Source organism: Amphiura filiformis, chromosome 6, assembly GCF_039555335.1.
Source record: "Amphiura filiformis chromosome 6, Afil_fr2py, whole genome shotgun sequence".
In the NCBI taxonomy this organism is placed as follows: Eukaryota; Metazoa; Echinodermata; class Ophiuroidea; order Amphilepidida; family Amphiuridae; genus Amphiura; species Amphiura filiformis.
Window position 1 is genome coordinate 53,259,126 of NC_092633.1, and position 9,089 is coordinate 53,268,214.

Genomic DNA, 9,089 nt, shown 5'->3' on the forward strand with positions numbered 1-9,089 from the left:
TGAAATTAGTAAATTTTTTAAACTTGATTTTTTTGTTGCATATTTGTAAGTTCGACATAAAGTCATAATTTTTTTTATTATGACTTCATGTCCTCCCATAGAGCTGCATGTTAAATGGCAAAAAAATAAGCAGTGGTTTTTTTCTCACTTTTCCTTGTTAAATTCCTTTTCAATGTACAGCAACCCTTCCCGGCAGTTATTACTAATATTATTTCAACATTTTGAATTAAAAATAACAAAATTAAAATTTTGACGGAAGTCGTACATTATGGCTTTAAAGGAGCAAGATTCATATAAAAGGGATTCTTGTTGAAAATTGAAGGACACGCTGTAATCATAAGGGCGAGTTCAATTTCAAATCTTCTGGTAGCAAAAGACTTACCGCTCCTTTTTCTATTTCCTCATCCATCTATAATGTATAATGTCACTAACATTTGAAGACAGGAATATTAGTCTTCTCGCCTCAGGAAAAAAACCTAAAAATATGTTAAATGTGATATATGGCTACCTATGTCTATAGTACTCAATGTTAAATTTGATAACCGTAGCATATAACCCAATATACGACGTGAACAATCGCTCTATTCAGTTAGTGCGTTTACTTCATACACTGGGTTATCTGGCAATTATTTATCTAGCAAGTATTTGAGTCTTTGCATTATTGCTCATGCTGTTTAACTTCAATGTCGCAGATATCGCAGATTGAATTATTTGATTGAATTGATTTGATAATGCCTCACGGTGCTCCGTATTTCTTTTTAGCTTTTGAAAAAGCAATATAATAAGTAATGCTAAAGTCTTTGGTTATTTACAATGTGGTTCCGAGTTATCTTCGAGAAATGCTTGTGAAATTATATTCTTTCAAAACGTGACTGTTTGTGCTTTCATAAATGCAAGCTATTTAACTTTGGGTGGGTAGATATTTTTCTTTTGTCCAAAATATTCAGGACCGGATTTACATTTTTGGGTCCCTGGACCAGGCCAATATTTTATGGCCCCCAAACTCACTGTGAGGAAGTGATGTGTAATCAAGTGGCCAAGATTTGGTTTATGTATGATCGATAGTGGCGTCGGATGTATTATTCAGTTAAAAATATTAAATGATGTTCGCATTTTCACAATAAGCCTGAATAAGGCAACATTATAATTAATTTGCACGACCAAACATTCAAATTGAAATTTTTCTCGCGCTTCGCGGGCTTAGGATTATAAGAACCAACAGTTTGGCTCTATGAGCGGGAAATTTCTCTGAAAGCGTAATAATAAGTAGATAGGGAGAAGTCAGTTGAATGAATTTGTTTGCCATTTCCTCTCTTAGGTCTCTTATATTGCTAGCCTATGTTTCACAAAATGGCGATTGACTTATTACCTTTAGTTTTTTGATATAACTATAGAACATCCAAAAAGTAGAAACAACAATGACTCGATATACTACATAATGGGCAATTTTGGCCCTCCTTTTCCAAAATGTTACGATTCCTTCACTCCTTCGGCGCCCCAAATGTGCAACTCTCAAAAAAAATCTAGACTAGGCAGGATTTTTCCCAAAATGTGGACCTTTTCCCTGCAAAAGCTCACTTGCATGCACAAAGTGGATTATATACGTCCAAAAATGAACTTTTGTGGGCTATTTTGACAAGTTTAGCGTGAAAAGTGGTCCCTTTGTTAATTCTTCTTTTTAATTTGGACCTTCTTTGATATTTTGAATCGGAAAAGTGGATTTGTTTTTGTGGGGGTGCATCACAAGACCCGCAACTACCCACTTTTATTTTGGTTGATACGGGCGTCCGCCCTACACTCGCTTCACATTTCAGGTGGGATGGATACAATGCGCCTAATCCCACCTCTGGCAAAGATAGACAACTGATTTGCTCCCATGAATTTTCTTCAATAAATTGAGCAAGAGGTTGGTTAGTTAATTATAATACAATAAATGGTAATAATCAACATCAAGGTAAATTTCATGCCTTAATGCTCTGCATGCTAGCCATGCGCGCGGAAAAAGTTCAAGTTTTGAAATAGAGACCTTGCGAAATGAAGTTAGAAACCACAAACTTTAACGTCTAGAGGATTATAGAGGATTATGTATTCAAAACCACTCTGCCATTAAAGCCGCTTGAAGTTAAAGTTAACGCGAGAATCTATAGTGTGCCGTAAATTATGATGAAAAACGTCATAATTTAGAACAATAGTTTGCCTATTTCCTCATAGACTACATAATTACCACTTATGTATTATCCAGTTAATAGACCAATTATTGGAAATCTAATTTGGTTGGGTAAAAAACATGCTACATGTTGCTGAAAATTATTGATTGAATTAGATCAAAATAATTTTTGTTCCAAACGTCACACTTGATATATAATTTTGTGTGTGCTCATGGCGTACACCAAATCAGCTTGCGGAACCAAGTTTTTAGCTTGACTTCAACGCCAAGGGGATAAAGTTCCCGTAAAATGGTCTGGTTTTACTTGAGCCAGCAGTATAGACGAATCCAAGTAGCCAAGTCATGGTCAGGATTTGGTCGGACATCTTTGGGTAGCCGCTAGCACCAACCTGGTGTTTTGAGCGTCCAATTGTGCAAATAAAAGCCGCCTAACACCTAGAGAAGATGCAAGGACGAGGAGGGTTAATAGAATAATAGCTAATAATATATATAATGGAGATAATCCCGTCGCATCTATTCATATACATAGTCCTTTTGTTCGCAAGTACATCAATGCATAGATACCGCGTATAGTTAATCCGATTATTATGTCACTTCAACAACGAATAGACCATGCTGTGTGTTTTGTCGAAGGGAACTGTATTGTGTTATTCTTTTGTCTACCTGTGTTTTCGCGGAAGGTGTAAAACGGGTGATGGAATGCGGTTTAAAATTTCCGGTAAGGCCGAATCATTTCACATTTTGAGTGCATTGTAGCGACGGCTACCCAACTAAAGGCTGCTAGTCAGGTGTAGGAATGCGTGTATTTGGATTCGTCTATACGATACTTCTGGAAGAGTAAAGCAGGTGCATAACATTTTTATACATAACATGTCATAGGTTGTGCCTGGTAAGAGAGGGGTAGGGAGGAGGAGAGTGAGGGCAGTGGAAGTGGACAGGGAGGTGCTTTGCTGGTAGCCAAGGGGGGGGCTCCCCCGTGGGCCAGCTTGTCTTCCTTCTTGACCCTCCCCTTTTGGATGCTGGCCGTCGTGCTATTTTACGCTTTTAGGCCTTTTTCTGCCATTTTAAGCCCATTTTGTAAAAACGTTTCCTTTGAGAATCGGCCCACGCCCTCCTAACAGAAAAACCCTGACAAAATCACTGGGGAGGGGGAAACAGGAGTGCGAGTGGGTAATTATAGGAGGGTCAAGTTTGAGAGAGCGAGTACAGATAGAGGGGAGAAGGAGGGGGGAAATAAGGAGAATGTAGGGAAGGGGAAACAGGAGGGGAAGGGGGAGAGAGATTCAGAAGGAGGGGAAAGAAATAAAGAATATGTATTTCATTAGGCTTTGCGAAGTAAATTGGAATATGAAATTGACAAAGCTGACGAGCCTTTATTAAATAGTATTATATATATAGACCTATAACTATCGTAAGAATATTAATTGAAACGTATAGGGCCTAGCTAGTTTCAAAATAATATGATAAGGAGATTAACGCCATGTTGAGTGGTATCGCGAGTTCATTCATGTTTACTCAAACGAAGCTCTTAAGGTAGAGTCTTTTGTCTTGAAGTGGGACTAATAACCACTTGACTAAACAAAAGAGAGACATTTGGATGTAGTCAGTTACAAGCTCTTACACATACCCTTCTTTTGATCGCACGTTGATACACATGTCCCGAGTTTAAGCGACAAGACGCTGTTGTTGCAGTAACCAACCATACGTTCGCGTTGGAGTACATTTGAGCAAGAAATCCAATCGATATTTCTGAAGTTGCCGTTCCAGTTAAAGTAACTTCATTCCGCAAAGTCTCTATTTTCTCAAAATATCAAGAGCTATCTTAAGAACTACTGAACCAATACTAGGCTTGTTTGTACTCATTTTAATGCATTTGTCATGACGATTCCAAATATGGTCATGAAAATTTACATTTCTGAAATTTTTGAATTTTAAATTTTTTTTTGAAACATGTCGTCTGCAGTCGACACCCGCGTGAAGAGAGTTAAACATACTCTCATAATCTCCATCTTCCTTGGAATAAGCGTGAAAACTTTAAGTGTTTTTTACTATAGTCTTAAAAGAGATTTCCTTGAGCATGTTGAAGAAAACTGCACATTTATGTTCTTTTCACACCAATGTGGCCATAATGAAAGCAAATCTTGGTCATAAATGGATCTAAAAGAAGAGGTCTAGATCAACTGCACTACATTTGTTGTCGACCTTGTCCTGATTTGATCCAAAGGATATTATCAAGCTGCATGCCCCCCCCATGATATGGCTGGCATGCCATTACAGGCTACGTCCTTGCTTTTGACTCTAGTCCCCAGCGGTGTATCTCAGCAATGGGCAGCGATAAAAAAAATGTCCCTGGTGGTCATAATTTTTGGCCCGATTAACTGGGACATTTGCGAAAACTTATATTTTAACCGAAAATCAAGGTGGTTTTGTTGTATTAACAAGGGGCAGTTATTTATATTATAAAATGTAAGATGCACAGGGTAATTTAGAACTGGCTAGTCTGGTAAATTAAAGCAGTGTGGAGCCACTCTGTTCCCCTCCCCCTCATCGCCTACCGTATCTGCTCGTCCCGAGGCTGCCCCCACGAGTGACCGAAAACCTGGGCGTTGCCAGAAAAATGAATGTTCGACTGATTACCACAAATTATACCTTTTTGGAATTTTCCGACTCCATCAGTCTAACTTTGTGGAGGAGCTTCTTTAATTTCCTAGTAATATTTGTCGGGCTGAAACTTGAAATATTTTAAGCACGGATTGTTAATTCTCACTGCACGGATTTTATTCTCACTGTACGAACGTGTCAGGAGGCACGTTAAAATAGCCCCTGCACGAAATGTCCACACGAAATGACACATAGCCCCTAACTATAATTTCCACGACTAAACTCCTACAAGACATTGTGATGTGCCTTGATTGAGGTTTTGGTTGATGAAGAGTATTTTGAGGATTCTTTTTTGGGCAAGAGAAAAGAGGTCGAAACTGAAATCGGTGGGGACTCGGCAGTTAAATTGAAAAAGTTGGAAATTAAATTAGAACTGAGGAAAATAGAAATGGAAATTTGATGTTACAAAGTATGTTAAGGTGCCTAAATTCAAAGAAAAAGATGCTGACGAGTACTTCCAACATTTTAAAAAGGTAGCTACAAATTTGAAATGGCCTAAAGAGCATTGGACCCTACTTTTACAAAGTAGTTTTGTGGGGAAGGCCAGGGAGACTTACTCAGCCATAACCAACCTAGAGCAAATCAGGGTGGTACACAAGAAGGGAGATCTCAGTCTAATTCACAGCATAGTGCTGGTGTTAGAGAGACCCCATGGAGTTCAGGTAGCAAACCAACAGGTTGGACTGGATTTAAATCCCAGTTAATTTGCAGTTTCTGTAAGAAAACAGGACATACAGTGACCACGTGTCGGACCTTAAAAGCCAAACAAGACGCACAAAAACAACAGCAAACTGCTAGTAATAGGGTGGCCACAATGCTAGCTATTGTGTGTACCCCTGCCTACATACACAAATGTATGGTGGAAATTGTAACAGATTCTGCAGCAGTTGGAAAACTTTTGGGCATTTTGAATTCCATATAATTTGTCTCCTAGTAACTTCTGTGCAAACCTGACTACCTAATTAGATAGAAAATTTTCTGCTCGTAATGAAGGTGAAATAGCATTTTTGTACGGTCACGCATAAAAAAGTTACGCACAAAATAAATTTTTGTCATCAAATAAAACTATTTTCACAAAGATGTACAATTATGCGGCTATATTCAGTTTTACAATCTAGACCCTCAGAGCAAAATCCTGTGCAAACATCAGACAATTTGGTTGTGTAGTTGAGGAAATACAGGCATTTGAAGGTCATAATTGGCACATCATAGCGCCCTCATTGGTGAAAATCACACATATTTACCTTAAAAGTCCTGGCAAAAGAGTTATTTTTGTGATTTCAGCCATTTTAAAAATGTTGTAAAGAAGCAAATATAGCAATTATGAACCTGGATTTATAATATTTGCATAAATGAACATTAAATAAACAAAAACAATACATCTCATGCCTTCTTTGGCTTTATTCCCACAATTATCGCTTCATGAATATGCAAATTTATGACAAAATCAGGATTTTCCTAAAAATGGGGTAAAAATGGCCAATTTTGTGAATCTTTAAAAGGCTGTATCTTCGCAACGGATTGTCCAATTGAGTTGATTCAAAAGCTTTTTAAAATCATTTTGCAGAAGGAACAATCCTGACAAAAAAGTAATTCCAGGGGTGGGTTTGAAATTTTCATGTGACCACCCTACTAGTAATACTGTAGGATGTGCAGTGTCACTTGAGTCAAAGAAACAAGTCAGTCAAATCAAGAAACAAGAATTCCCACAAAAGGGAGGTGACACAGACGATGTGTGTGAGGAATTTGAACCATTTGTGTTAGAGGGAGTAGTATCACTAGGTGATAATGGTAGTCCAAAGCCCATTAAGATAGTGCGAGATACATGTTGTGCACGGTCTATGATTCTGGAAGGAACTTTGCCCTTTAATGAGGATAGTTCAGCTGGTAATGCTTTGATCCAGGGTATTGGGATGGAAATACTTAATGTACCTCTCCACAAAATTAACTTGACATCTGACTTGGTTTCTGGTCCGGTAACCATAGGAGTTAGACACGAATTGCCAGTCAAGGGAGTGTCCATGTTGCTAGGAAATGATTTGGCAGGGGGGGGGGAGATTTTTCCTGACCCAATAGTCACAGATAAGCCCTGATTGCAGGAAGATACAAAGTACTGTTTCCAAAGTTATGCCATTCGGGTTGAAAACGCGCCAGCAACATTTCAGAGAACCAAATTGTGGCAGACATAGAGGGATGTGAAGCGCATGTGGTCAATTCCAGCGAAAGAGGGACAAAATTCTCTCTAAAATGTCATTAATAAAGGAAATTACGTTATTGATGGAGCATATCATGTCACGTCCAATGTGCTCTCTTTGAGCATATAGGCCTTTACTAGCAAGTCATACCAGGGGACAAGTTATGGTGACTTAAATGAATTGGCGTGGCGTTACCCACGAATTCAAAGATTAAGCACCATATATGTCATTGAATGTCCTTCCATCAAAATGAAATTATTACCGTTAGGAAGAAGTTTGCATGATCTCTCATCATATGTAAAATGATTGAGTTCCACCAAAGTTTGTGGACCCTAGAGGCCATTAAGTCAATTTGGCTAAAAATTTTGTTACCCGCGTATCAAAAATAAAATGATTGTTCTGAAAAATGTTAAGTGAATATGCCATAAATGACTATATCATGAAACGTAGTTTCGTACTATAATTCTGAGGTCCAAGTAATTATTTTATACAAATACATTTTACCCATAAAATTCCACAAAAATCATATTTGACGTTACCCACGTATCAAATGTTATCCACGAGTCCAGCAAATATAATTGCCATAACTTAATATAACATTTAATGACCTTGGGCACTGAATTTAGTTTGACAAGCGCTTAAGATTGTAAATCGTATAAATACATTCACCGCTTTAAAAAAAAATCTACGACGGTTTCAACTTTTGATACCCACGAATCCCGAATAGATGCTAACCTTGAAAAACAAGGAGAACATTTATTTTAAAATCTAAATCAGCACATATTCAAGCCATGGGTATGCTATAATTTTTACAGTACTTTTAGTTTATGCACTTACGAAACGCAAACCCCAAACGGTACTATAGCACTTATAGCTTTACCCACGAATTCGGCTTTACCCACGAATCCAAGGATTTACTCGTAAATTAGATGTTTCTTATTCATCTGAACATTTTGAAAACATGCGAAATAGGTTCCAAAACAGTTCTATTTAATAGCGTCCTCTTGAAGGTATATACAGAAGCTGTATCGTGAGGTTTTGATTGAGTAATTACCATTGTTTGGAAGTTCAACAAGCACCAAAGAAATTACTCCACAATTGAGAATGAGTGTCTAGCATTGCTAGTAGCATTGCTACATTTTGATTTGCATTTGGGTACCACATTATACCCTGTGCTTGTTTTCACAGATCACAATCCCCTCACCGTCATCAACAGGATGAAGAACAAAAACCAAAGACTGGTGAGGTGGAGTTTGACCTTGCAGGAGTACAATCTGGACATCAAACATATTAAGGGAAAAGACAATGTAATGGCTGATGCCTTGTCCAGAATTGCATAAAAACTGACAAACAAAAATTCCTTTAAAAAGGAACTTGTGTGACAAGTAGTAACTGTGTATGTTGAATTAAGCACTCAAAGTTAATATTATGTTGAAGTTGATGTAAAAGAAGAAAACATTTAAGAAAGTTTTCAGTACATTCAAACTTTCTTCTTTTAAGGGGGAGGGTGTGATGTGCCCTGAGTAATTTGATTTGAATATTTATCTATGTTTACAAAATTACATGAGTGATGACATTTTGGGGGAATTCCCCTCTTAAATTGAGCAAAACAAATTGAATGGATAGAACTGGGACTTCCCCTTTTCAGTGTGTTGCACAATTGGAAAGTCCCCTTAGATTGTACAGTGAAAACGATGTCATGGAATTCCCCTAAGAAAGTGATGTAATGAGAAAGGTTAATGTTATAATTAAGGCTTGGGAATTTCCAAGATCACATTTGGCTATTAATATTTGGGATTTCCCACGGCTTGGTATATAAGAAAAGGTAAACATAATTATTTACAGTTTATAGTGTTGATCTGGGCTAGCTAGCTAATATGTTTACAGTCCAATTCCTTCAAAGAAAGGAAATTGCTAACCAAAAATATTTTACGTAGGCCTAGTCAATGCAATACTGCCTGCCAGTGTTGGAGAAGATCTAGAATACGTCAAAGAACGTACTTCTTCCAAGAAAGGAATATATGTTCTTCTGACGATTTGCTGGAGTCTGGTTAATGGAGCAACAC